At 38.2% G+C, this 26,683-nt stretch overlaps 1 protein-coding gene across 6 annotated transcripts in view; it reads left to right on the top strand.

Moving 5' to 3' along the window:
• The window catches only part of R3hdm1 (R3H domain containing 1), a 136,165-nt gene that overhangs the window by 5,612 nt on the left and 103,870 nt on the right, over positions 1-26,683 (top strand). The gene's annotated exons all lie outside the window — the stretch shown is intronic.

Here is a 26,683-nt window from a genome sequence, read left to right as displayed (position 1 = left end):
AAGGGTGTAGTGGTGAAACAGCTCTGTATCTCGATTATGGTGGTTGTTGGTAAATTAACCTATACATTTCATAGAATTGTACATCACCACACTCTCAGATAAGTCTTGAGTGTGGTTTTGCTTTGTTTTTTGGTTTGGGGTTGTGGTTTTGAAACAGGGTTTCCCTTTGTAGCCCGTGGCTGGCCTGACACTCACTACGTAGTAAGTAAGTAAGGTTTTAAACTAAATAAATAGCTAAAAAAGTAGCTTTGATAGTAAAAGGTATTCTTGTTACGGTATTAGGGGAAGCTAAATGAATGGTACATTTTAGATTTTACTATACTGTTTTTGTTTGTTTTCAATTTCCTGTGAACCTACAGTTATTTAAAACTTAAAATACACTCCGGCGGTGTTGGTGCACACCTTTAATTCCAGCACTCTGGAGGCAGCGGCCGGCGGATCTCTGTGAGTTCGATCTACAGAGTTCTAGGACAGGTTCCAAAGCTACAGAGAAATCCTGTCTCAAAAAACTAATAAGTACATAATTAAAGTTGGGAACTAGGCTGTGCTATTTAAAAAGCTTTTAAGAATTTGCACCTAGTATTGTGGCACACACCTTTAATCCAGCATTTGGGAGGCAGAGGTCTCTGTGAGTTTGAGGCCTGGCCAACATAGAGAGTTCCAAGACAGCAAAGGCTGTTACACAGAAAAACCCTGTCTCCAAAAATCCTAGACAAATAAATAAAAATATTAAAAAGATAAAAAATTTAAGTTTTGAGAAGTAAGGCTTTTTGGGTTTTGATTTTAATTTTGGTAGCGCTGGAGATGAAACTCAGAGTTTCCATGTGGTGTTAAGTACTCTACCACGCATTGTTTGTGTATTTGTTTATATTTTAAGATGATGTTGCCCTGTTGCCCTGGCTGATCTGGAGCTACTGAGCGCAAACAATCCTTGTAACTCCTCCCATCCCCCTCATCCAAGTAGCTGGAACTACAGGGTCATGCCATTATACCTGACGGAAATAGAACATTTTAATAACTAGTTTATTTTAACCAGTGTTCTCATCCCTTCCATGCATACTTTCTTGGTTATCTAAATGATTTTTTGTGTTTGAAAGTCTTTGTGGAGTAAAATATATTCGAGCTGGAAGAAACTCATTAGATTTCATTATGAAATGAAGCACAGTACTCGATTCACTTTTCATAAAGTATGTTCCTTATGAAACAGGAAGATGGATGGAAATATCAAGGCCAGTCAAGGCTATATACTGAGTATCAGCCAACCAGGGGTTAAAATAATGCAACATATAAATAATATTAGATTTAGCCAGTATAGAGTTCCTTGTGCTACTTTGTTTTACACAGCTTTGGGGGATAATCCACATACCTTAAGAGTTATGAATTTGAAGTATACAGCTCACCAGGTTTCGTGCATTCACAGGCTATGACAATAGCCACAATCCAACTGTAGCCTCCTCATTGTCCAGATAGAAACCCTGTACCCATCAGAGGTCCTCTCACCACCACACATGCACCCCACTTCAATCTGGGATAAGCAGAAATCTTTGTCTCACAGTTGTCTGTTCTAGTCATATGTAGATAGCATTGTGCAACATGTGGAAATCTTTCCCTTGGTGTGTTTTCAAGGTTCACCCTGTTGCAGCATTGATCAACTACTTGGTGTCTATCTTTACATATAATCGTGCTAGTAGATATTTAGCGGTGTCTTCATTTTTTGATTTACATTTCTCTACAGGGTAAAGATAGCCAATAGCTTTATATATGCTTATTGGCCACTGTTAATTTTATGTAGACTTTGATATTTAGATGTTAGTTGTATAACTCTTTTCTATTTACTCAGGATTCTGAATGTGTATTCCATGTAAAAATACAGGTATGGGTGTGAACATATCAAAAGCCTAATTCTAAAGCCAAAACAAAGAATTGGCTAGTTCTTGTTAGGAAGAACATCTTTTTTTAATGGGCATGTATTATATGTAAAAGAAAATAGAATGTGTTTTTCAAAGTGTACTAGTCTTAGATTGGGGTCGTATAAGAAGGCATGAGCAAAGCTGAGCTCAGCAATGTTTTCCATCTAGTCTCGTGAGTAGTGAGTATAGAGGATGTTTCTCATATATATATGCAAGAAATAAGAATTAGTGGGAAGGCTGGGCGGTGGTGGCGCACGCCTTTAATCCCAGCACTCGGGAGGCAGAGGCAGGCGGATCTCTGTGAGTTCGAGGCCAGCCTGGTCTACAAAGGGAGTTCCAGGACAGGCTCCAAAGCTACAGAGAAACCCTGTCTCAAAAAACCAAAAAAAAAAAAAAAAAAAAAAAAAAAAAAATTAGTGGGGAACAAGAGATAGGTAGAAATGCAATTTTAGATTCTGAACCATCCAAGAATGAATATAGAATGGTATCACTGTTTTTTTTTTAATATGGAGGTCAGTAGAATTGCATAATATTTAGGCATAGGTCATCTGTAAGCCCAGCACGGTTTTGTTGTTGTTGTTGTTGTTGTTGTTTTTGTTTACGTATTTTTGAGTCAGGCTTTCTTTGTGTGGACCAGGCTGGCCTTGAACTCACAGAAAACCTCCTGCTTCTGCCTCAGGCACCACCTCCCAGCCAAGCCCAGCCCTTTTTAAGATGGTCATTTGCATAGACCTATCAGATGCCTGTCTGGGTTTTCAGATGTATGTTTCTTTTCTTCTTATATAACTGTTGTTGAGAGTGAATACTTTGACTTAGTATGAATACACTAAAAATTGTAGATGCACTGATTATTGTTGAAAGATTTGTTTTGCGTCGTTAACATTTTCTTACTTGAATGATTAGAAATAATGGCACATACTTAAGAACAGTTATCTGTATCTCAGAAGATACAGATACTTGTTACTGGCTTGAGATTATGCATTAGGTAGGAATTTGAGAGTGTTCTTAGGCCATAACACTAACTTATACTGCCTTCGGTATAATTATTTACACAGCATATTTTATTGAAAAATTCTTTAGATCAATGAGAAATCTGTTACCAACTTTTAAGGTATAATTAGCATACAATAAACTATATACATTCAAAATGTATACCTTGAATTTTTTTGTTATTGTTATTTTCTGTTTTGTAAGACAGCATTTCTCTGTGTAACCCTAACTGGAACTTGCTTTGTAGGCCAGGCTGGCTTCAAATTCAGAGATCTGCCTGCCTCTACCTCCTGAGTGCTGGGGTTAAAAGCTACATCCTCCCAGCTGAAATTTTGTTTTGTTTTTTGAGATAGGATTGTCCTGGAACTCACAGAGATCCGCCTGTCTTTGCCTCCCAAGTACTAGGATTTAAGGCATATACCACCAATGCCTGGCTTGAAAATATTTTTTAATATATTATTTTTATTTTATGCTCATTGGTGTTTTGCCTTGATGTATATCTGTATGAGGGTGTCAGAAGCCCTGGAACTGGAGTTACAGACAGGTGTGAGCTGCCATGTGTGGGTGCTAAGAATTGAACTGGGTCCACTGGAATTAACAGCTGATTCATCTCTCCAGTTGCAAAGAAATACTTTTAAATTTTTACTTTATATGCATAAGTGTTTTACCTGCATATATGTCGGTGCACCGCTTACTGGACTCCAGATGGACATGAGCTGAATTAAATCAGGAAGAGAAGCCTATGCTCTTAAGCACTGAGGTGTTGACTAAGGTTTCTGTCCTGCCTGGTTCCTGCAGTTTTTAAGTCCCAAAGAAATCACACAGAGGTCTACATTACTTATAAACTGATTTTCCTAGTATCTCAGGCTTCTTATTAACTCTTATAACTTATATTAACCCATAATTCTTGTCTGTGTTGGCTTTTTCGGCGAGGCAGTCACATCTTGCTTGCTTTGTGTCTGGCTTCCTCTCTGTCTGAGTGACGACTGCAGACTGAAGCTTTCCAATTTCCATAATTCTCCTCACCACACCTCTACTTCTGGTCATTGTCACCCTGCCTATACTTCCTGCCTGGCTACTGGCCAATCAGTATTTTATTAAAAATAATACAAGTGACAGGATAAAAGATCATTGTCCCATAGCACTGAGGCATCTTTCTAGCCCTTAAAAAGATTTCTTCTAATTAATAGGATGGTCAAAATATAGATTATAGTTTGTCTCCTGTGCATGTAGGATCTAGATAGAGAGATAAAATATCTCCTATGCTAACTCTGCTTGTCATCTTGGTTAAGACATGCCTAGTAAGTCATACTTCTGAGTATATCTGTGTAGACATTTCCAGAAAGAATGAAGAGGGGCAGACCATTAGTGAATGTGGGTGGTAAAGGAATAAGTCACAAAACAATCCCACACCAGTTTGGAATTATGATTAATAAAAGGGTTATTTATTTAAAGGAAAAATTTACAGATCACCGTCCTAGACAACAGCCCTCTGCACGACCAGGAAAGAGTCTGTTGGCCAGAAGCAAGAGAGGGAGCACATGGCTACTGCTGCTTCCCCCCCCCCCCCCAAGCCAAAGAGACCACGCCCAAGTGGGCTGGTATCTTAAAGGCTATTGGCTGAAGGAGCGAAAGGAGCTCCTGCAGCAGGGTGGCACTGTCTAGTAAGCTAGGGACTCAGATGAAATTAAAAGGGAAAGAAGGAAACAGCCCACAGACAGGTGTATTCATCCCAATGACTCACCCACCGTCCGTCCGTCCGTCCGTCCTTCCTTCCTTCCTTCCTTCCTTCCTTCCTTCCTTCCTTCCTTCCTTCCTTCCATCTTTCCTTCCTTCCCCATCCTTCACCTTTTTCCCCTTCCTTCCCTCCCTCCCTTCCTCCCTCCCTCCTTTCTTCCTTCCTTCCTTCCATCTTTTCTTCCTTCCCCATCCTTCGCCTTCTTTCCCCTTCCTTCCTTTCCTTCCTCTCATCCATCCATCCATCTATGATGGACTGTCTTCTGCCATGCTCTCCTCACGAAGGTGTACTAAAACGTAGGAAACTGTGAGCCAAACTAAATCTCTTTCCTCAAGTTGTTTGCTTGGATATTTATCTCAGCAGCACAACGGTTAACTAACAGCAGAAAATCAGTCTAGAAAAGCTCTAGGATGCTATAAGCAAAGCTTAGTGAGTGATTCTGATCAGGGTTCAGAGGATCAGAATATGGATATGAATGTCAAGAGTGAAGACTTCTCCTGAGGTTTAAGATGAGAATAAAGGCTTCTTCTATTAGAAATTGTGCAAGAGGGAGTTCATGTTACATTATGGCAAAGAATGCCATAATGTCTGCATTTCCTTTGTGCCCTTAACCTTTATATGAAATTAAGTTTAAAGATGACGGAAAATTCAGTAAGGAAATTTCAGAGTAGCCTAATAATATTTAGGCTGCTCTATGGTTAGTGCTGGCTGCTTTTACGCATTATTTATAGTCTGAATTTAGAAACAAAAGCAGACCCAAATGAATTGGTTTCCCACTTCTGTATGCCCAGACTCCCAGACATTGTGTACTGTTGAATATGTTTGTCTTCCTGGAATTTGTTCTTACCTTGGTTCCATCCCACCTTTCTGTGCCCTTGTTCCTCCATTTTGAAATAGAAATGTTTACTCTGTTCCATTTTTCTCAGGAGTATATAACTTATTTTGTAATTTCATACAGGCTCATAGCTAACAGTTTGCCTGACTCAGAAGAGGCTTAGGGCTTTTGTGGAATGCCGAAACTATGTTGAAACTATACGAACTCCTGCAGCTAGATTAAATGTATTTGCATTATGAGATGGAGGTGAGCCTTTGGGGATCAGGGGCAGAATGCTGTGGTTTGAATATGAAATGTTTATATGATGGGTTTGGTTGTTAGCTGATTGGTTTTTACAGAATGATTGCACCTTGAGGGTTCTGACCTAAAAGGGGATGATGTCTTGATTAAATTTATAATATAATGACTTTATTAGGAGATGGTAAAAGTAGGAAGGAATTGGGTGGGAGGAATTTGGTCACTGGTCACTGAGGGTGTGTGGCTGGGAATATGTATCGTCCCTACCTGTTTACTTCTTTCCAGTTGGCATGAGTTCTTATACTTTGCCATGCTGTGGTCTTCCTCCATCATGCTCTGCTTCACCACAGGCCGAAAAATATAGCCAGCTGACCTCAGGCTGAGGTATCTGAAACCCTGAGCCAAATAAATCTTTTTTCTTTCAAGCTATTTTTCTTAGGTGTTACAGTGATAGAGTCTGACTACCCAGCTGTTAATCTGAGAGAAAAAAAAAAAGTCATGAGTTGTCCACTAAATGATGTTTTACTTTGTGTTATTTTTAAGATTTGTCCATTTTTATGGAGTAGGTCCTTGTCTACCTAGTGTCTTTTAATGCATACATCTTTATTTATTTATTTTTTTAATGTATTTATTTATTATGTATACAGTGTTTTGCCTGGGTGTATGCTTGTACACCAGATGAGGGCACCAGATCTCAATGCAGTTGGTTGTGAGCCACCATGTGATTGCTGGGAATTGAACTCAGGACCTCTGGAAGAGTAGTCAGTGCTCTTAACCTCTGAGCCATCTCTCCAGCCCCTGCATACATCTTTAAATGAGAGAACGTGAATAAGTATTAATATGCAGGCATCTGTCCTGGCCTGCCCTTAGGGTCCTAATAGGATATGTCCTCAGCTGCAGTCACTAAGATCACCCCCTGTGCATATTTGCTGTGTTCGCTTTTAAAAGGTAGGCCTCACCCCCCACCCTTCTCTCTTTCTCTTCTGCCAATCTTGTCCCCCCTCTCTGCTCCTTCTTTCTCTTCTTTCAGTAAACCTATGTGAGCCTTCTTGCATGGTGTGACTTCTCTTTGCGACGCTTTTAAATAAATTATAACAGTAAGTACATGTCATATTGACCACATGAAATAGTAAATGCTCAAAAAGCAAATGGTGGCTAGACTGGAGGATTGGGGGTGTTATGAGACATACAGTAGATCATGAAACAAAAAGACTGGTAGAAGCAACAGTGCTTTGGAGCCAAGAGCCTAGAGAAGAGATGTGACTCAAGGAGGCTATGGCTGGAAAGGGATCTAGAGAGCAGTCATATGGCACACAAAGTAACTGCTCTAGTGTGGCTGCAATTCAGGACAAATGAGAAGTAATCAAAATGGAAAGTTAGGTGTGGGCATGATTATAGTGGACTTCCTATTCCTAAATATCTTGATTTCTTTCTTTGGCTTCAAGGGAAACTTATGAGGGTACTTCGGAATAATGTGATAGTAATAGATTTCATCATGTTTCTCAGCCTTCATTTCTCTTTAAACATTTGCAATGTCACCTCTAACTCTATGTTGTGAATCATTATCCTTCCATAACTGTGGTTGTAGTGATCAGGAATTTAAAAATGTTATTTTAGCCGGGCAGTGGTGGTGCACACCTTTAATCCCAGCACTCAGGAGGCAGAAGCAGGTGGATCTCTGTGAGTTCAAGGCCAGCCTGGTCTATAAGAGCTAGTTACAGGACAGGCTCCAAAGCTGCAGAGAAACTCAGTCTTGAAAAACCAAAAAAAAAAAAAAAGTTATTTTTTTACTCAGTTTATCACTTCCCTGTTTTTCTCAGTATTATCCAACCTCTTGGCTTTTTATAAGAAAGAGATATTATTAATACTGTTAAAGTTTATCTTAAATGAGAAAACATTACAACTTCAGGCAAAATACATTCTAGGCAATCAAGTCTGGAAAAATCAGTGATACTAGACCTCCAAAAATGTAATATGCCAGGATTATACTGCCTCCTTATTTCTTCAATCTTTATTTTAAAATTTAAAGAGACAGTAGATTATTACCACCCCATATTGCTTTAAAATCAGAAAAGGACTGGGCATTGGTGGTGCATGCCTTTAATCCCAACACTTAGGAGGCAGAGGCAGGCAGATCTCTGTGAGGTGTTTTTTTTTTTTTTTGGTTTTTCGAGACAGGGTTTCTCTGTGGTTTTGGAGCCTGTCCTGGAACTAGCTCTTGTAGACCAGGCTGGTCTCGAACTCACAGAGATCCGCCTGCCTCTGCCTCCCGAGTGCTGGGATTAAAGGCGTGCGCCACCACCGCCCGGCTCAGATCTCTGTGAGTTTGAGGCCAACCTGGTCTACAGAGTGAGTTCCAGGACAGGCTCCAAAGCTATAGAAAAACCTGTCCCAAAAAACCAATGAAGGAAGGACGAAGAAGATAAAATCAGAAAAAATATCCATCTAGTTTTATTTTTTTCATTCATAGGTTTTTTGGTTTTTTTTTTTTTTTTGAGTATGTATTAAGGACTTAGGAGACAGTGTCCCACTATGTACTCTAGGCAGGCCTTGAATTCGTGATCCTTCTGCCTTGACCCCACAAGTGCTGGAATATTGGTGTGTGCCATTTTGCCTGAACAGCATTAGAATTTTGATAGGGATTATTTTCATTATTTTTGGGTCTTTATTTTGCAGGCAACTCAGTTGAGAAAATAGTCATGTCCTCCTGCTTTTCCTAGTATTCCTTGTTAATGACAGATTTGTATTATTTTGCCTGAGATTCTGCATAAACCACTACCACCTAGCATCATCACTAGGCAGGAAGATCTTGGTGGCGCCTGTGAGGTTATGTTCTGTATTCTGAGGTTAAAGTGTTCTGCTAACTGTACTCTGTAGTCCCATGAGATCCCACTGACTGCACTCTGTTGGATAGGGGTGCTGGGGAGTTTCTTTAGTCATCTCTGAGCAAGCAGGATTACTGGTTGTCTTCTCTGTTCCTCTGGAACTGTTTTCGGTTTGGGTTGTTTTGGCCGATGTAGATGGTTACACTAGTTTAGTGAGGTCTCTGGGTTTACAGCTTTGCTACTTGCAATGGGCCACATCAAAAGCATGCTCCGTAGATATCTGTATACTGAAACTTGCTTTCTGTTCTGAGGCAGGTGTAGTAGAACACCTGTATTTGATTGAGTCACCACTTTGCAGCTAACATGATTATGGTCACATACTTATCTATAGGTTAACTGCTGACCTAGAACTGTCTTAACTTGGAAATTTAACAATAGTATCATACCCAGGCATGGGTTCTGTCTAGTACTACTAGCTTGAGGCCTGTGACCTATGACCTAGAAGATCATGGACTTTGTTGTTGCCACCTAATGCCTTGATTAGCTTCCTTGGAGTGACACCTTTGTTGGGCAGAATACAAAGAAACTGTTAAGATCCCCAAGATTGTAGCATTGACAGATGAACTCCACCACTGTTTGTGTCTTAGTGAGTTGAGAGGTTTAGCCCTGTCAGTGTTATTACTAGTGCTTCTTGGGGGATCAAACTTGAGTGAGTTTCCTGAAAAGGTTCTTAGGGTGACTACAGTAGATCAGGGATACCTGAAAAACTCATGTTTCTGCCCAGTTAAAGTTCACTGGTTAACACTGCCCTGTTTTAAATTCAGGAGTAGGGGAAGTGCAGTGTAATTACTAAGGATACTGCTCTTGATCTTAGAAGACTGTGAAGTGATAAATTAAGGGTAAGGAATATTAACATGAAAACAAATGTTGCTTTGTTAAGCCATACATAAAATTTCCCTTAATAAGAATCTTTTCAAATAAGAGATTTGCCTCATTTTTCTCTTCAGAGTTGATTGAAGTCAGTGCCTTGACCTTAATTTATGGCTCTCTCATGGTACCCTTACCATGCTTCTTCTGGGATACCAGTGATATTTAGCCATGTGTGGTTTTAAATAACTGTCTAAATACCTGTTGAAGGAGGGTATTGGTCTCTAATTTCAGGTGAATATATTCTCTGTTTTTCGAACTTCCCAGCTTTCCCTAGATCTGTCAGTTCCTGACCACACACGTCAGAGAGTGATGGACAATAGAAAACGCTTGCCCACAGGACTGTACTTGGGCTTCCATCCATCTGTTATTCTCATCCTTAGTGATATATTTTACTTTTTCTTTCTAAAACAAATTTTTAAGTGGAAGAAAGATTGTTTTCCCTTAATATGGGATTCCCCTCTGTATGCTGTGAATATATTTTATTGCCAATGGCTTAACAGAATATAGCCAGGTTGGAAAAGAGAATAGGTCTGTTAGTGAGAAAGATGTGGGAACCTTGCCCGTAGGCCACGACCTCATGGTGATGCATAGATTAATAGAGATGGTTGATTTAAGGTGTAAGAACTAGCTAGAAATACACTTAAGCTATTGGCCAAACAGTATTGCAAATAATATATAGTTTCTGTGTGATTATTTCGGGTTAGGGCAGCAGGAACAAATGAACGGCCTCTGCCAACATTCCTTCAAGGAGATAAAAGGAAGAAATTTCTTTCTTTTTTTTATTTAAAAAAAATTTTGTTTGGTGTCTTTCTGCATGTCTAGAGTCCATGGAGGACAGAAGACTTTGGGTATCAGATGCCTGGGAACTGGAGTCACAGGTGGTTGTGAACCACCATGTGGATGCTGGGATTTAAGTTCTCTGCAAGAGCAGCAAATTGCTTAACTACTGCTCAGCCATCTCTGAAGCTCCACCATCCTTTCCACTGTACCATCTTAATCATTCCCTTGGAGATTTCTGATAAGAAAATGTTTTGTGTGGTAGTAAGAAGATCAAAGAGATGAAGGACTCTGTGGTCTTTTTTATTAATCCTAGCCTTGAATAAAGATGAATTTCAACTTTTGTGTGTTATATAAACATCATTCCTTTCTCATATAGACTAGTCTAGTATCTTGTAACACAGTACTAAATAGACTTAATCTGAGCTGTTCTTTTTTTTGTTAATATTTATTTATTATGTATACAATATTCTGTCTGTGTGTGTGTCTGCAGGCCAGAAGAGGGCACCAAATCTCATCATAGATGGTTTGAACCACCATGTGGTTCCTGGGAATTGAACTCGTGACCTTTGGAAGAGTAGGCAATGCTCTTAACCACTGAGCCATCTCTCCAGCCCCTGAGCTGTTCTTTAGTAATATAGTTATGGGTTAGGGTGGGTAGATGAATACATGTATAAATGCATATAATGTACACAACCCTAAATCATAAAGAACATTTGACACTGTGAGTAGTTGCCAAGTTTTTATTTTTTAATGTGATAAAACACATGTAATGAAAATTATCACCTTAACCTTTGTAACCGTTATATAGCCATTTTTATATAAACTTGTATAGATTTAAGTTGAAGAAAATTATACCTTGATATATGTATCAAGTTGACTGCTACAGTTCAGTTCATATGTCTGTCTCTTCACAGTTACTCTTTTTTGTTTGTTTATTTTTTGAGACAGGGTTTCTTAGTAGCTATAGAGCCAGTTCTGGAACTCACAGAGATCTGCCTGCCTCTGTCTCCGAGGGCTGGTATCAAAGGCGTGCGCCACCACCACCCAGCCACAGTTACTTTTTTATGGTCTAGTATATTAACTCAGATAGTTTATTAACTGCACCATCATGCTGTATTTTAGTTATGTAGAACGTCATCATATTTGTGCAGCTGAAATTTTATATCCTTAGACAAGTTTCTCCCCATCGACCTGACTTTTGGCCTCTTTCCCTTCTGTAATCACCATTCTTTTGTACTTTTATGAATTTGATTTTTGTAGCTTAGATATATTCATGACCTTGCAAGTTGTGTTTTTTGTTGTTGTTGTTGTTGTTGTTTCTGTTTATTTGTTTTGGTCTTTCAAGACAGGATTTCTCAGTAGCTGTAGAGCCAGTCCTAGGACTTGCTCTATAGAACAGGTTGGCCTTTAATTCACAGAGATCCTCCTGCCCTCTGCCTCCTGAGTGCTGGGATTAAAGACTTGTGCCACCATGGCCCAGACAGATTTCCTTTTCCTCCTCCTCCTCCTTTTTTTTTTTTTTTTTTTTTCTGTTTGTTTGTTTTTGAGACTGGTTTCTCTGAGTAGCTTTGGCTGTCCTGGAACTTTGTAGACCAGGCCATCCCAGGCTGACCTCAAGACTCAAAGAGATCCCCACCTTCCTCTGCCTCCGAGTCCTTGGTGTTAAAGACACAAACCATCAATGCCCAGTTCAGGATTCCTTTTTATGTTTGTGTGTACCCTTGTCCTTCAGCATGTGTTGGAGATTCGTTAGAAAAGTACCCCTCTATAACTAAATCCACAATTGCCCTAAAGTCTCTGTTTGTATATAAATTATGCACATCCTTCTATATATTTTATATTATCTCTACATCATACATGATACCTATTACAGTGCAAATACAATGCTTTCTTACACCTCGAATGTATTCATGGCAGTACCAAAGGACTCGGCATGTGAAAAGGCATTTTTAAAGGTATATAAGAGGACTCTTGCTGGGCGGTGGTGGCCCAGCACTCAGAGGCAGAAGCAGGCAGATCTCTGTGATTTTGAGGCCAGCCTGGTCTACAAGAGCTAGTTCCAGGACAGGCTTCAAAGCTACAGAGAAACCCTGTCTCCAAAAGAAGAAGACTATTATTTTTCTACCATCACCATTTTTAAATTACAATATTTGTAACACTGGTGTACTGAACTGTCTAAAATTGATATGCTGACAGTTCAAGTCTCACTACCTCCAAATGTAACTTTACTTGTAAATAGTCATTAATTAGTTAAGATGAGGTTGTAGTAGAGTATTTTAAGTCACCTGTCCAGTATAACTGATAACTCTAAAATGGAAATTTAGAGACAAGTGTTCATTCAGTAAAACATCATATGAACATGAAAACAGCTATTGGTAAACCAAACAGAGAGGCCCGAAACAGATCATTCAGAGCACTAGAAAAGAACCAACCTTGCTACCATCTTATTGGACTTTTGGTTTTAAGAACTATGGATATTACATTTCTGCGGTTTGTTATACTTTGTTACTGTAACCTTAATAGGCTAATAGATGGGTTTATTTATTAGCCCCTGCCCTTTTTGTCTTAGAAATTTACTTTCTCCTTTATGCTGATGACCATTCCTGCTAAGGGAAAACAGTTAAAAATCAGGTAGACAAGTCAGAGACCTTTGTCATCAGCATATCCACCGTAGTGATGTCTGCCGGTACCTTGACTAGTTAAACACTTAAATGATTGAATGGGAGTTCCCTTATAACTAAAGAATTCCATATTCCTAAGTAGAAATTGAAGTATGTTCACAAGAACTTGTATATAAATGTTCATAATGAAATAGCCTTATTTGCAATATTGAAGAAAGTAAAACCAACTCAGTGTCTATTACCTGATACATAAAATACGACTACACATGTACATTGGAATAGTGTATGGCTACAAACATTAGTAAAATCGTGTTTTATTCTATAATATGGTTGCATCTTGAATAACATGCTAAATATTAGTAATGATCCCAGGTATGTGCTGTATCTCAGGTTATTTGTGAATCTCTGATTTACAGAGATTGAGAGACTTAGGTTCTGACTTAGAGAGAAAACTTATAAAATAAAATATTGTTATTTTGAAACAGTGTATTACAATTCATATTTTTAAAGCTTATTAAAATTGTAATATATCTTTAAGTGTTTACAGCTACCTATATACTAATTCATATTACTCTAGTTTTAACTATGTATTTTCCCTTTTTTACAGAAAAGGGCATTGTTTAATGATTGAAAACCATAAAGCAGACTGCTGTCTAAGACCACACAGATAACCCCTTCCCTAAATGACTTTCAAACCTCTGCTTGGCTCTAATGAAAAATCCAGAACATTGCTTGATTCCTCTTGTTTTTTAGGGGCAATTAACAAATAAAGTGACCCTGAAGGAAGTAGTTGTTTGCTGTTGACTTACTTCTGTCTCTTTTTCTCTCTGTGTAATTTGTAGGTTATTTACTCTTATTTTAGTGGTTATCCCCTTTTAACACATATAGCTAGTAATATAGGTATATTCACACTTTTTTTACAAATAATATAAGATTCAGAACTCCTATAGCTGACGATTCTACCCTTGTTCTTTTTAATTGTATGAAAAGAAATCCAAAACATCCTAACTCAGCAAAGGATGAATTTATTAATTCATCTGAATGCTAGCTCCCAACGTTTAAGCTACAGCTAGGCCCTTAAGAGTAAGCTAGGGGCTTACCCTTACTTTTATCTCTTCTCTGCACATGTAGCACAGCTTCGTGTTTGTTGTCTGGACAAATATCTGGTCCTACCTAACTTTATGGCTCTGACTAAGTAGAAATGATCTGATGACAGAAAATATCATGAGAAACATTGAGTGACCCAACTTAAGAACGTGTTCAGTTCTGAACTATGGCCAGAAACTCCAGTATGATTTATTTCTAAATCATACATTCATTCCTTGTCTAGTAGTGGAGGTTGAGTTCAGTGCCAGGCAAAGCTATTGACAAGAGTGATCTATTCTCAGATGAAAAGGAACTGAGCACTAAGGACCCAAAGGTAACAAGGGTCAGTATATATAGTGAGGATTTGTTGAACAAAATACATGAACCCATGTACAAGATAAATTTTTGACATCAACTCTTTACAGTAGATATGGGATATGGAATCCACAGTGCTAGAGAAGTACACATTTTAGCTGAGTTGGTGGCAGATGCCCCTAACCCAGTTGAGAGAATGAAGGTCAACCTAAGCTATAGAGTGGAAGGAGGGAAGAAAGGAGAGAGAGGGATTGATTTTAGAAGACATATTGTAGATAGTAAATAGCAGTGAGTAGGGGGAAGATAAACCATTGGAAATATTGAAGTTAAAGTATACTGTTCATTTGTAAGTATGTTTGTTTTCACCTTAAGGCGTACTACATGGTGGTTAATATCATAAAGCAGTGTTGTCCATCTGTATCTTTCCACAATAATAGAATCATTCTATGTCAGAACGTCCCAACACAGCATTATTAGCACATTGGTCCTGAGCACTTGAAATGTATCTAACATAACTAAAGAATTGACTTTACATTTCTATTTAATATTAATAAAATTTTAATAGCCACTTGTGGCTAAATATGTACCTTAGTAGAAAGTTCTGGATTGCACTTCTTTCTCTCCTTCCCCTGTATTTAGTGCTTGTAATATGTAAAAAGCTTACTAAACTTTCCCTGCCCTTAATTTCTGCACGTGTAAGATGAAGATTCATGTTTTATGTATCTCAGGTGAGATATTTTGAAGACCTAATGACTTAATTCATGTAAATGTGGTTGACATTTCTCTGGCATATAGCATTTAGGTATTAGTCTTTGTTCTTATTTTCACTGTTAGAACAGAAGCTAAAGAAACAGGGTCAGCAATCCAACCACTAAAGAATTTTATTGGACAGTTTTTGGCATATGGTACTTGATCCATTTATTTCCTGTGTACACATCATAAGTATAGAAAACAGAGTTAAAATACTTGGTAATAACAGTATGTAAAATTTGTTGCCAAAAGAGAGAATGAGATTTTTATCAAACCAAAGTTTGGGCATGACTTGATGTATACAACAGTATATGGTATAAAACAGTATCATTTAAAAAAAAATTTTTTTTTAAATATTTTAAAGTTGTTTACTTGCAATACCAATTTATCTTACTAATTCACTTCTTTATATGTTGTATATGTAGTGCTATGGTTGAACCCCAAGTCTTGCGTGTACTACTATATAAGTGCCCTACCACTAAACCGCATCCCCAACCAACCTTTCTTAAAATTTCATTTTGAGGCAGAATCTTTTTTTTTTCTTACTCTTTCAAAATGGAGATTTTATTGGTTGAGGAGTAAAGTACACAGACATTTCAATTCTTTTTTTTTTTTTTTTTTTTTTTTTTTTTTTTTTTTTTGGTTTTTCGAGACAGGGTTTCTCTGTGGCTTTGGAGCCTGTCCTGGAACTAGCTCTTGTAGACCAGGCTGGCCTCGAACTCACAGAGATCCGCCTGCCTCTGCCTCCCAAGTGCTGGGATTAAAGGCGTGCGCCACCATCGCCCGGCGACATTTCAATTCTTAAAACATGTACCCAAGCTCTGAGGAATCATACATTGTGTTCACGTACCCAAGAGCCATGTGTTGTTGTTTCTCTTTGAACTTACTCCAAGTGATGTTCCATCCCCAAACTTGGCAAGTCTTCCCTAAGACCTCACATAACAGTCAGATGCTCACAATCCTCAACTCCACTGACTCATTTTTTTGCCACATGTAGTACACACTCAAAAGTTCAATTTTTCACAGCACATTATTACACTTGTTAGGAAAATGGACCACCATGATCAGAGACAGTCCTGACAGGGCAAGGACTGAGGAGTGGATTTTTAGCTAACAATTCTACTAGAAACACAAAACCGGATATAACTGAAAATATTCCAGACACACATGCATGACCAAGATGCCAAATTACCATTTAGAATGCTTTGTGTTGTAGGATATAAGACTAGCCCCCTCTATGGAATGTTATGGTGACCCCCCCCCCCAAGACAGTCACAGCTTCTCCTGATTCAGTATCCTGCTATTTTCTGGTTTTACCAAAAAATAAACAACCAGCAAGTAATTTAACCTCTTAAAAAAAAATCATTTACACTTAAAAAATGGGATGAGAGGCCGGGCGGTGGTGGCGCACGCCTTTAATCCCAGCACTTGGGAGGCAGAGGCAGGTGGATCTCTGTGAGTTCGAGACCAACCTGGTCTACAAGAGCTAGTTCCAGGACAGGTTCCAAAGCCACAGAGAAACCCTGTCTCGAAAAACCAAAAAAAAAAAAAGAGGGGATGAGAAGGGATTTCTCGCCACCTTCTAAAAAACTCACATCTACAAAATAGTTGATAAAAATATTCCTCTGGATTACACAAGAAGGGTGCGGGGACGCTGACAGGCATGGTAGGTGGTCAGTCAGACTTGGCTTCTTTCTCTTCTGCTTCAGAGGCTAGTCTCTGTTTTCAGTCTTTCCGTTCTCTGCGGGCAGATCTGTGGTTTGCTGGTCAGCCACTTTGGAGACAAACTCTTTCTAAGTCCCATACATTGGCCTTGAAGTTGCTGTACATCCCAGGTAGGTGTTAGACCTGTAATCGTTCTGCCTCAGCCTGCTGACAAGCTTGAATTATAGACTTGTTCCTACACCAGCCTGAAAGGAGATTTGTAAAGTTAAATTGCTAAATTACCAGCAGTACTGAACTCCTTAGGCTTTTTCATTTCTCTGCCTCCCACACTATAATTTACTGTAATCTTCAGATAGTTGTATAGGGGTTGGTTGTCTCTCATTATTGTTAGGCTGTAGAATCCATTTATCCTCAGACATATTTGAAGTATATGCTGCAAGACCCTGATCTTAGGCTTTTCATGATAATAGTGGTAGACTTTACTTAACGAGCTAGTTATCATATATTGAAATCCATCAAACTTCTTTGAATTTTATGTCTTTCTCCATTTGGGTTATTTCCTAAGATATACCATATTAGGATAAACAAGACTAATTTTTTAGTTTGATTTTGAGATATGGGCTTTTAAAAATTGTTTTTTAGTCTTTCTTTTCTGTTACAAGTAACATTCTCTTTGTGAGTTAACATTTTTGGGTTTCAATATACTTCTTTTGTCATATGTATATAGTTTACTGGTTTGCATAGAAGTTAGTATTTGGATCAATATGCTGACCTGTGGTTTTTAAATTCTTGGTTTTAATCCATCTTGAGTTGTGAACTAATTGTTTAATGCTTTATGTTTTTGTAAGTGAAATCTTCTGACCAAGGTATAAAACAGATACATTAGATTAAAAGGAAAAGATACTGTTTTAGTATACACATTAGATACAGATGAACAGTGTAGAAAATCCTTCACTATCATGTATAATTCAGCATTCATATCTTCCATAATTTACTGTGTCAGTTCAAGGAGATAGTTGGGATTTCTTAAATAGCTGTTTTTCTCTGTAATGATGATATATAAATTATTTTAACTTTTATTTACAAAGTCAGCACACAGACATACTTCTCTTCAAGACTTGAAGATCTTTCAGTTATAAATTACAGAATGTTTAAAATTTCAACCATTTTGATTCAGTAGTAATATGTAGGCATACTCATGGAAGTCTATAAATGAAAGAATTTAAATATACTATAGGAAATAATTAGATTCCTTTGTTTTAGTTCTAACTCAGACAAGGCTTTTATTTTTGCTTTACTGCCAGCCATTTTGAGTTTTGTCTTTTTTAATTTATTTTTTAAATTTCATTTTATGCTCCATCCACAGTTCTACTCCTTCCTCCCATCTTCCCCAGCTCAAACCCCATCCACTTCTCTCAATGGATAAGGGTTCCCTTGGGAAGTCAACACATTAAGTTGGGGCAGAACCAAGGGCCTCCCCTCTGCATTAATGCTGAGCATGGCATCTCCCAGCTAATAATTTGATATTACTTTCTGAATCCATTTTATTTTTAATTCCATGTTATTAAGTTTTCTGGTAAAAATGAACATTATACTTGAGATCTTTATAATTGTACAATGTTTGAGTACAGATAAAAAATATACATAAATCATGGTAAGGTACTTAGCCATACTCATTACTCTTCTGCTTCATGGGCATCTGGAATCAGACACAGCCATCCCTACTGCAGCTTGGCAGAAGCATGTAACTGGTTCTGATTGTGAGCATAGAAGCTGCATAGAAGCTGTGTGTTGAAATGGCAGAGCCACTTATGAGAAAGACACCGGAATCAGAAGGTAGAATCAGCCTGCATCTGAGTCACCATGTGGAAGTCACAGAGTAAATATTTCAAGACCTGTAAACCATGTTCCATTTCTGGGCCATGTTCTTCTTCCTGTAATTGTTTTATGTTGTACTCACAAATTAAAAAAAAAAAATCTAAAAGTCTTCCGCAGTGTAAGGAACATAGAGAAAGCGGGCATGGACCTTCATTAATATCTGTTGTAGAGAGTCACTAGAGTGATACAAAGTCTGTAGTGTAGGCAAAATGGAAGTCTGTATGTTAATCTGGTAAAGGTTAGGTGTTTATCATCAGAGCATAACCTAACTAGCACATGGCTGATCTCAGCTAACACATGGCTCTCGTATGTCCAAACTGCAGTCTGTAAGATGGCCTATTGTTGGAGACTCCATTTATAAAAATCCTTTCTAGTGGCTCAAGTCTTGGTCCCATTTGACCTAGGATTTTGTACTTAAGCCTCTGGGTGGAAATGACATGTCCTAGAAGCTTCACTATCCTAAGACACTTTTCAAATCTCCTTTAATTTGTCAGTCTAGGAAAAGTTATGTATTGTCATTACTGCTACAAAACACTAGGCTCAAAAGTAGTTATTAGCTAGAATATAATAAAACAACAAGCATTTAAGTTTAGAAAAACAATTACAGCCGGGCGGTGGTGGCGCACGCCTTTAATCCCAGCACTCGGGAGGCAGAGGCAGGCGGATCTCTGTGAGTTCGAGGCCAGCCTGGTCTAGAAGAGCTAGTTCCAGGACAGGAACCAAAAAGCCATGGAGAAACCCTGTCTCGAAAAATCCAAAAAAAAAAGAAAAGAAAAGAAAAAGAAAAGAAAAACAATTACACTAGTGATAAAAATACTTGGTTCCAAATTCATGAGAAGCTATCAACTCAGTATAAAGTCATAAGATCACATTTATAATATTGAATTGTAGTTTGTGTGTTTGGTTTTGTTATTGTTTAGGACAGCACTTAGTATCGGTAGAACTGTGTAAGGACAAATTAACAAAGTTGACCTCCAGAATTGGCCACCAGAATGGTTAGGCAGAAGTCTGGAAGCCATATCATAGAAGGAATTATTGAAAGGAATTATGAAATTTTTATTTTTAAAGAGAAACAGACAAAACTAATGCTAAGGTGGTTAAAACGAAGTTCCTCTGATCTTCACAGTAACTGGCTAATCGCTGTTTGTTGTGCTGAGGTGCATAGGCCACTCGAGCTTTGAATGTTACCAGTAGAACTTTTCAGTTGATAACTTTAACATAGACTAAGCACTTACTACAAAATTGATTGTTAGATATTTGTTATCATCTTTTAGTGCTTTTGCACATCATCCCCAAAACTTGTAAGGATATTTGGTAAAGATATTTATTACTTTTTGGGGGGGGCGGGGTTCAAGACAGGGTTTCTCTGTGGCTTTGGAGCCTGTCCTGGAACTAGCTCTTGTAGACCAGGCCGGTCTCGAACTCACAGAGATTCACCTGCCTCTGCCTCCCAAGTGCTGGGATTAAAGGCGTGCGCCACCACCACCACCCGGCGCTTTTTTGAGACAGGATCTCTCAGTGTAGACCAGGCTGTTGTCCTTGAACTCACAAAGATCCTCCTCTGTTATTAAAGGTGTGCGCCACCACTTAATCTCCTAAAGAATTTTTAATTGGAGTTGGAGAGATGGCTCAGTGGGTAAGGGTGCTAACTATGAAAGCAAGCCAGCTTGGTTTCACATTCCCAGCGCACATACAAAAAGCTGGGCATGGTTGTTGGTACCTGTAACGCCAGCTTTAAGGGGTAGAGGTAGTGGATCACAGGAGTTCACAGGCCAGCTAGCTTACCCTAAAGAGGTTCTCTTCCCAGGTGGCCCTAACTTGTGTGAAGCTGATTTAAAAAACAAAACAAAACAAAAAAAACCCTATCATACCAGTATACTCTTCTTCAAGTTAGATTTTAGTTGGATGTTAGATTATAGTTAGAAATATGTTTGGTGAATAGGCCTCAGCTGGAGGAAAAATAATTGGTTGAATTATCTGATAGAAATATGTTTGTCCTAGAGGGAGAAAAAACACCAAATGCTTTGTACCTAGATACAATCAAACGTGAAAGAATGTCTTTGTAATTTTAAGAGGATCAGGAGTAGTGCCTGTAGTGCTGGTGACTATGTGAATCTTGCAGTGACTCTGCAAGATCCTAGACTATACAGCACACAAGCTGGAAAAATTTTTGTTATTTCTCTTTATAGACTTTTTTCTCTTAGGACCCAGTATATACCCAAGCACTTTGAATACCGTTGGGCAGTAGCATGATTTGTTCCCAAACACAGATGATTACATTGTGCACATAGATAATGTAAGCCTTACTTCCTACCTCCAAAACATGATGTTCACCTAGGTTTCTGTCCCATCCAGTCCCAAAGAAATCACACGTTAATTATAAACTGAATGGCCCATTAGCTCAGGCTTCTTATTAACTCCTATACTTCTATTAGCCCATTATTCTTGTCTGTGTTAGCCACGTTGCTTGCTACCTTATTCTGCAAGGCAGTCACATCTTGCTTTCTCTGCATCTGGGTCACAACTGCAGACTGAAACTTCACTCTTCCCAGAATTCTTGTTACCCTGCCTCTACTTCCTGCCTGGTCACCCCACCCATACTTCCTGCATGGCTTCTGGTCAATCAGCGTTTTATTAAAAATAATGCAAGTGACAGGATGAAAGACCATTGTCCCACAGCACTCCTCTCCTTTTTTTCCCAAAGAGATTCCTGAGCCTACATAATTCCCCACCACCACCCTATACTAATTATAATCAACCCCTAAATGATGTCCCTAACCCTGAGGACAAACTTGGTTGGGTGAGGGTATGTCATCTTCTAGAATTACTTCCAGCTGTCATGGGGGCAGTGTTCTCTCTATGGGATCCTGTGAAAGTAAAATGTTGGTTAAGTTCCACGATGACTGTCTGGTATAATTGCACATAGTCTCTGAGTATTCTCATGATGTACACCAGTGTAGAGAACTGCCTGCTTACTACTTGCCTACACATACCAGAGCAGTTACTTGGTAGTCACATACCTTTAATCCCAGTACTAGGAAGGTGGAAACAGGAAGGGATATGACTGGGTGGGAGGAGACAGGAGCTCAGGGCATTCATACTGAGGATTCCTAGAGACAGGATCGCCCCTTTGGTCTGAGGATTTGGTAGAGGTAAGAACTAGTGACTGGCTGCTCTGCTTCTCTGATCTTTCAGGATTTACCCCTGTATCTGACTCGGAGTTTCTATTATTAAAACCAATTAGAATTTGTGCTACAGTACCATACATTTTTTTATTTAATAGCAAAAATAAAACAAGCATTATTAATTAATTTCATGTAATGAGTTATCAGACACTAAAATCTTTTTAATGTAGGTACAGGCTAACTATTTTTCAACAAAGGAAACACTGAGATCCTGTGATCTTAGTAGAATATGTATGTGCATGTTTAGCCTAAACAAGACCCTGAATTCAATTGTGGACCTGAAAAAGATTTCTGTAAATGCTTCATGAGAACTGGCAAGACGGCTCAGTAGGTAATTCACATGGTAGGAAGAATCAACTCCACAGAGTTGTCCTGTACATGCATGTGTACACACACAAACACGCACTATAAAATGAATGAACAAACATTGGGGCAACGTTTTGAACGAACATCAAATTATGCCTTAAAATAGCTGGAGAATAGCCGGGCGGTGGTGGCGCACGCCTTTAATCCCAGCACTCGGGAGGCAGAGGCAGGCGGATCTCTGTGAGTTTGAGACCAGCCTGGTCTACAAGAGCTAGTTCCAGGACAGGCTTCAAAACCACAGAGAAACTCTGTCTCGAAAAAAACCAAAAAAAAAAAAAAAAAAAAAAAAAAAGCTGGAGAATCATTTTAGCTAGACATGGTGCAGGAAAGATGGGGATGAAATTCTAGGAAAGAACATTCTTGGATCACAAGTCCAATAGACTCTATTTCATGGGATTCCTAATCCCTTCATATTTATGTACTCATATTTGCAAGTCATTACGTAAGAGTTAAGCAAGCCAACAAACGGGTAAAGCCAGGTTTGTTGGAGGCATCACCCCAGTAATGTGTCAGAGACTGTTAGTATAGATTCTCATTAGCTGGTTAATCTTACTACAAGCCGACTTGATGTAAAACGGATCAGATGCCTGAATTTTAGTTATTGACCTGTAAATAAGGTATGGAATGGAATGCTTCTGGGGTGTTTTCTAACTGAACAGTTACTGTGTTTCTATTTTATTTCCTGTCAAGCATCATATTATAGATGTGTGTGCTGTTTAAATAAGAGTTTGACAAACCAAACCTTTGTGCTTTTATTGTTTATTGCCAGTTATTGGGAATATGTGTTTTTATTGAGAATATTATGCTGTTTAAGAAATTAAAAGTAAGTGAAAAATTATTCAGTCAGACTTCTAGAGTATCTGCTTCTAGAGTATCTGTTTCTTAACAAGTTTCTTTGTAATTTTAAAGTAAAGATGTCTCGAAATTATGCATGCTATAAGAAGCAAAGATTTTATCTGAGAAAAATCACTTGTACCCTGGTACAATAGGAAGCCCTGGTTTTGGTTTCCATGTTACAGAAAAAAAGAAAAAATAGATCACAGAAAGTAAATTTCTTCCTTTTGGATGTTATAATTTCCTGTTTAGTAAAACAGACATTTAAGGGATGAGGGAACCACTTCCAGAGTTTAAAAGCTTTGATCATCCTTTTTGGTTGCCATGGTGTCTACAGCACAGGATGCCAGGTAGGTGGAGGCACAGGAGGGCAGTACTGCCTGGAATCAGGTAGTAGGGGGAGCCTTAGCAGGACAATGCCACATATTTCATTTTAGATTTCTATGTGAGATGTTTTTTACTTCAAATCTGTTTCAAAAGTAGAATGTATATGTACTGATAGCGAGGTATTACTATATAATGGTCTCCTTGTCCATAACATTGTTAAAAAAAATCTTGGGTTGTATTTGTTGTACACATACATTTAAAATCCTAGGGCTGGAGAGACGGCTCAGAGGTTAAGAGCATTGCCTGCTCTTCCAAAGGTCCTGAGTTCAATTCCCAGCAACCACATGGTGGCTCACAACCATCTGTAACGACGTCTGGTGCCCTTTTCTGGCCTGCAGGCATACACACAGACAGAATATTGTATACATAATAAATAAATAAATAAATATTTTAAAAAAAATAAAATCCTAATAAACACATCATCACAGTTTAAAAACATTTTTGACTTAGTAAAGGATTTTACCTCACGAAGGAAAAAAGCAAGCCAAGCATGATGAAGGAAGATTCTGAATTCAAAACCTGAAGTCAAGGCCCTTTGATGTTGCCAGGGAGTGAGTTTGTATATGTGTGCATGTGTGTGCGCATATGCGTGAGCACGCACACACACAGCTTGGCAGTTCCCCACGCCCATCTCTATCCATTCCTGGATTTTTCCTCATTTCTTCCCTCTATTTTTATCATACCCGAGAAATTTAACATTGGTTAAGTTAGTTAGTATTGGTTAAATTTCTTTAATTTTCTTGGTTAATTTTCTTTTAATTTCTGTAATTAATAAAATACATTTTTAATATACTAACCATATTTATACCATGTTTTTCCACAATTATCCTCAATTTTGTTGTTGTTGTTGTTGTTTTTCGAGACAGGGTTTCTCTGTAGCTTTGGTGCCCGTCCCAGAACTAGCTCTTGTAGACCAGGCTGGCCTCAAACTCCCAGAGATCCGCCTGCCTCTGCCTCCCGAGTGCTGGGATTAAAGGCGTGCGCCACCACCGCCTGGCTATCCTCAATTTTTAAAGCATCTAAAATCAATCTAATATAATGCTTTAGTTCACTTTCATGTCTTTTTTCTTTTATAAAGTTTATTTATATATTGTATATATAAAGATTCATTTATACATTTTATGTGTGTGAGTCTGTTTGTATGTATGTCTGCACACCAGAAGAGGGTATCGGATCCCAGTATATTAATGGTTGTGAGAGTCCATGTAGTTGTGGGAGTGTTCTTAAACACTGACCTATCTCTTTATTCCCCTAAATTTTATGTTTTTAAAAGTTTAGGATAGCTTTCTTAAAGAATGGTCAATAGTCTAAACTATATAATTGTTACATATTTAGGGTTGAACACAGCATAAATGACTGTATTATATCAGGAGCTAAATAATAGCTTATGCTAGAGTATCTTGTCTGAGGAATTTCATATTAATTTGTCTGCAGTTTCCTTCCCATTCTCATTTCTCCATTGTACTATCCTTTATCATGTATGTTCTGTTCAGCTATTTAAAAAATATTAAAATTGAATGCTAGCCTAAGTTCCCCCAAATCAGTCATCCCAGCTCAGTTTTTCCAGAAATAGTTACTGCTTCTAACAAAGGGTACATGATTTTTCTCAGAAAAAATCTTTGCTTCTTATAGCATGCATAATTTCAAGACATCTTTACTTTAAAATTACAAAGAAACTTGTTAAGAAACAGATAGACACACTGACAGATAAAATAAAACAAAGCAAGGCACTTATGGTATGACAAACCAAAATGCTTCAAATGATTCCCTTTTTAAGATTTTTAAATTACTAGGTCTTATAAATTCAGCATTCATTTAATTATGACAAATCATAATTAAAACATTTAAAATAGTTTTATTGTTGTCAAGTGCAAGCTTCCCTTTAATATATATGTGGAGTTTTGTTGTTTGTTTGTTTGTTTCTTTTTTCGAGACAGGGTTTCTCTGTATCTTTGGAACTTGTCCAGGAAGTAATTCTTGTAGACCAGGCCGGCCTTGAACTCACAAAGATCCAACTGCCTCTGTCTCCCGAGTGCTGGGATTAAAGGCGTGCAGCACCACCGCCTGGCTATCTGGTTTTTAAAAAAGGCTTTTCTGCTGATAGTAAAACCCCAGTGGTGCACAGTGCTTATTGAGCAGCCGAGTTAGGCTGGACGTAGTCCTCAGCACTGAAGGGGGAAAGCAAACTCCAGTAATAAACAACCCTTTTTAATCTTTAACTTCTAAGTTAGACACAGAACCTTATTTTCAGTGCTATACGATTAATTATCTAAGTTGGCTTTGTTACCCTATGTTAAACTGAGTTAGAAAGGTTCTTTTCTCCCTCTCTTCATTTCTTTTATGAATTGTTAGATCATCTTTGTTGAATAGTCAGAGAAAAGTTTGTGGATTTATATATATTTAAGTTCTGTGAACCTGAACCAGAGCTTGTTGTTTTGGGTTTTTTTGGGGGGGGAGGGGTGTTTGTTTGTTTGTTTGTTTTGGAGAGGAATATAATAGTACTTAGGCACTCTAAAGTCTGTATCTTTTGTCTTAGTGTTTGTCCCACTTCTAAAATGAGCCCAGCTAGCTGATCTCATAGACTGTTGCGTTATACACTTCATATAAGACATTTTAGTTTTATGATTTCTAGCTAATGGTTTGCATATTTTTCTTCAGTTAGTGCAGGTATTATGTGAACATTGTCAGATGGGATCCTTCGAGCATTTCTGCATGCTTGTGGAGATGCAGTCTTTGTGAAACAGAATAGGAAACTAAGGCAGATAAGAATAAAAAGACCCGTTCCAGTTATTCAGTGTTTTACCCAAGAGATGGAAATTATTTTTTTCATTTTTTTTGTCTTCTCATGCTTAATGAACACCAAGGTTTTTTTTTTATTTCCGTTTCTTTTATGTCATCCTTGTACTAAGGGTTGACATCTGCATCTGACTGAGCCACCCTGTGCCGTAGCTTGTCACTGTCTCCATCTATTGGTGTGAAGAAGTAATGCTCCTGCCTGGATATGCAAGTTGTTTTATTTTAGCAAAAATAATTTAAACAACAATGAATTGTGCTCTAAATGCATTTTTTTTTCAGTTTGAAGATGCTAAAGTGTCATGTAATTTTTAGCTTTTGGAGACAGGGTGTGTATGTGTCTGTCTGTGTGTATGCATGTGTGCCTGTTGGGGGGCTTTTAATGATTAAATTAGAGAGTTGCTTAAAATTTATATATATTGTAGGTGAGTGTTGTGGTGCACACCTTTAATTCTAGTACTCAGGAGGCAGAGTCAGATTTGTGTGAGCTCAAAGCCAGGCTGTTATTAAGTTCCAAGACAGCCAGAGAGCTACTTAGTGAGATCCTGACCTGAGAAA

Source organism: Chionomys nivalis, chromosome 5, assembly GCF_950005125.1.
Source record: "Chionomys nivalis chromosome 5, mChiNiv1.1, whole genome shotgun sequence".
NCBI classification, from domain to species: Eukaryota; Metazoa; Chordata; class Mammalia; order Rodentia; family Cricetidae; genus Chionomys; species Chionomys nivalis.
The sequence above is the reverse complement of the archived record's forward strand: the minus strand, read 5'-3'. Positions and strand labels throughout refer to the sequence as shown.